This window comes from Anneissia japonica, unplaced genomic scaffold (assembly GCF_011630105.1).
Source record: "Anneissia japonica isolate Jap-2015-1 unplaced genomic scaffold, ASM1163010v1 scaffold17162_len4789_cov115, whole genome shotgun sequence".
Classification (NCBI taxonomy): domain Eukaryota; kingdom Metazoa; phylum Echinodermata; class Crinoidea; order Comatulida; family Comatulidae; genus Anneissia; species Anneissia japonica.
The window spans coordinates 1-3906 of NW_022685128.1; the positions used below are offsets into that span (position 1 = coordinate 1).

The window sequence follows — 3906 nt, forward strand, 5'->3', positions numbered from 1 at the left end:
ATAAACAAGCCTGTTTACAAAGAGGTTTATCATGACTCTGAATTTATAAACAATCAATGGTAAAGTATAACAGAAAAAGAATGTTTGAAAATACTGTAAATAGCACCCACTCTAATTCTTTTATTTCAATTTCTACCTGTGTTCCAGAAAAATTACTAGGCCATAAATTTTGGAAATAATTGCTGCGAAGCAGCCAATTCATATTCTTGACAGCAATTTGACCTCTGAAAGGTCATTGTTTGTCAAAAATCAATCGCCTGAGCAGTGGGACAGCCGATAGGCGATTTGACCGTTAAATCACGATTTTTCGATTTCACTTCCGTGTTTGGTGTGCGCAGCGCCACCTATCGTTCAAAAACATAACCACGTTTTATGGTCGCTTAGCAAAATAATGCAGCTTTATTTAAAACTCTCATTAATCGACAAGGCCTGCCCATGACTTCCTTATACGGTAAAAACATTTCATTATAAGTCTAGTTTCGGAACCAATCGTGGTTTTTCGACAGAAGCGACGCTAACACAAAGCATTCATCGATTGATGTTGACACATGTGGAATGTTGAAATTTAGTACGATTTGACTATGCGTTTATTTACCATTTTCCTCAGAGTCAGAGCTGCGTCCCAGCTAATCATAATTTTTTTAGAGTGTTGATTTATGATGTTTATTCATAGATTATTCGGGTAAGACCTGTTTCAATACTGATCAAAAATTGTGAATCATACTTCTAGGCCGTAGAATGCTAGGCAATATTTTGAACATGTGAACACGCGGTAGTGGTAGGTAGCAGTGAGTAATAGCGCAGCAGCGGACCGCAAGGTGGTGGGGTCCGTTGCGATGCGATTGGCGTCTGAAGGCAGAGGCTTTGTGGTTCAGGGTGGTTTAGGCCTAGACCATGCTTATTTAATACAATTTCTATATAATAATTATACTGTAATTACTAGTTATGGATTCAGATTTATTTGCATTAATTTGTATACTATTTTTAGATTTTTTAGGCCGGCCTATTTATAGTAGGGATTCTGCTCTGGTACTGGTAGGCCTAGGAAAATCTAGTGGTTAGTAGTATTATCGTGGTAAGTAAGGTAATAATACATTACAACACTGTGTCTCCTGATTTAAGTCCACTATGTCAAAAGCTAAAAAAAAATTATTTTTTTAAATAAATTGCATAAAACTATGATATCTGATGATAATGTTCATTGAATTTTAACCACAACATACTCTTTCAAATATTATTATACTATTTTATTAGAATACAAAGACATAAAATTGTGATGGACAGATTATGGTTGCTGTTGCAGACTCGAAGTGGCATGTCTCAGCTGAAATAGGCGAAAATGTTCATCCATGGACGAAGCTAAGTTTTGTTATTTTTTTTTTATACTTGTAGATAGGCTTACTTAAACATTGAGGTGAGTGTTTTGCAATGCTTGCATTGTAGGAGGTAAGTATAAGTCAATTTTATATAATGCCTTTTAGTAACTGTAAGCTGATTCATCCTACCAAGGAAGGCGGTCCTTGAAGAGGTAAGCGATGATGATTCTGTCGACAATTTGAGCGATGATAATGAGGACCTTGACTTCCAGTTACTTATTACATAAATTTATTATGTATTATTTAAAGGTAAATATTTTAAATCACCATTAGGAAACATAAGAAACGTCAGGTTATTGATAAGGCTGGTGTTAAGAACATTTAATGGTTTTATGAGCATTGTGTAAATATATGTACATATTATATACTGTATATAAATATAGTAAATTATTATTACTTATTGTAGTTTTCTGCAATAATTCTCTTTCATCAAAATATACCAAAGCATACTATGTCTCCATTATTTATATAGATACATTATTCTATTATTGTAACCTAGTATATTTCATTTTAGGGACATTAGTTTTGAAACTGCAAAAAAGAAATCAGTCTTGAGCGAATGCAGACCAACGACAGTTACAAATGTGCAATTTCAACTACTTTAAATGGTGCTAAAACTCATTCAACCACTGAACTCCAATATACCTCAAATGTCTTGGAATAGCCTCACCTATAGAAAAACAAAAACATGCTGAAAACACAATTTAGCAGTGACATCAATTTAAATCAATATTTTATCGATTAGTATTAACTTTGCTTTGTTGCATTAATAGTCATATAAAAGTATGTCTTAAAAGTATTCATACTTATTATTTGTTGTGTAAGTTTCTTTTGAATGCTTATTTATACCGGAATGATTCATTTGGATTGTTAACAGAAAGTGCTAGAACAAATAATAAATTAAAAAATTTTTCTTGTGTTAGGGTATATTTGACAAATTTAACACAAGTTTTTTTTTTTAATATAATGGTGTTTGTAGTTTATAATTAAAAACCAACTTTAAATTCAAATTAATAGCAAAAAATACTTATGAAATTATAATGAAGCCTTCATATTAGTCTTTTCTATTCAGTGTTATTTTTATAAAAGATATGTTGATTTTATGTGTTTCATGACATCTTGTGTATAGACCCTGTCTCTTATACACATCTAGATGTGTATAAGAGACAGGTGGTGGGGTCCGTTGCGATGCGATTGGCGTCTGAAGGCAGAGGCTTTGTGGTTCAGGGTGGTTTAGGCCTAGACCATGTTTATTTAATACAATTTCTGTATAATAATTATACTGTAATTACTAGTTATGGATTCAGATTTATTTGCATTAATTTGTATACTATTTTTAGATTTTTTAGGCCGGCCTATTTATAGTAGGGACGGGTCTCTGGTACTGGTGGTAGGCCTAGGCAAATCTAGTGGTGTAGTAGTATTATCGTGGTAAGTAAGGTAATAATAGTAATACATTACAACACCTGTCTCTTATACTACATGTATGCATATTTTTATAGTAGTATATGACTGGTTTATTAATTAAATATATTATAAGTTTGTTATAAACATGTTGTTTTTTGTGCCTGCAAATCGCGTATATTGAGTGAAATTGTGAATGATATGGTGAATCAGTGAAGAATGTTAGTAATTAGTTCATGTACACTTACTTGCCATATAGCGAGGATAACGAATTCAGGATTGGAGCCGTTTGTAAATGTGCATAATCGTCGCTGCCTGTTTACGGGTACGCGAAAATGCTAGGCCCCCCAATGTGCACATCCTAGGCCTCAGCCTCGCATACGATTCGTAATAGAGACAAACAATAATATTGTCGATAAATTACTGACTGGAAAGGTTAGATATGTAATAATATTTATTTTAACTGTACATGTTTATTCCATACACACTAATTATTTGTTGAACACATGTTCTTTGAAATGTTCGGTATAAATACGACCTTCGAGTACGATCGCCGATGTTTAGAAAATGGCGTACACGCTAGTATTCGAGCCCAACGAAATGGAGGTACTTTTAGTTCCCAGAGTCGGATTTGCGTCCCAGCTACTCGATTTTTTATCTTAATATTTGAAATTATAGATTATATATTTTTACAGCAGGGATTTCAAATGCGTTAATGATCAAAATTTTTTTGGGTTTCAATTTAACGATTTACTAGGGTACAAAATCGTAAAAATGGTCTAGCACGAAATGTCCGTTAAATTACACTTTATAGTTCGGGTCAAAATACACCAAAAATATTTCACTATATTGTTCAACTACTTTTAAATATATTTCACTACTATGTTTGTTTTGTTAAGTAAGTTATTAGATGAATTAACGTTTCTTCAAACACAATCAAATTTGACTAATTTGAAATAATTTCGAAAAATAGGGCGCCCTCTCCTAGCCGAAATTCGACACGATTTTTCCAGTGGCTTTCCTACTGTGAGACAACTGAAAAGCGGAGTTTCCTTCTTTCGGGTAAAATCAATTACTTTAGGCGACGTTTGTAGACTAACCTACTCGTACCAACGTCGGCATGTCG

General features: G+C 33.2%; 1 long non-coding RNA gene across 1 annotated transcript; it reads left to right on the plus strand.

Annotated features, from left to right (window-relative positions):
- The first annotated feature begins 433 nt into the window (after positions 1 to 433).
- Positions 434 to 2331, plus strand: LOC117108335. Its single transcript, XR_004445356.1, has 3 exons — positions 434 to 682; positions 1255 to 1625; positions 1891 to 2331. It is a non-coding gene; the product is annotated as an uncharacterized LOC117108335 (long non-coding RNA).
- The last annotated feature ends 1575 nt before the right edge of the window (positions 2332 to 3906 follow it).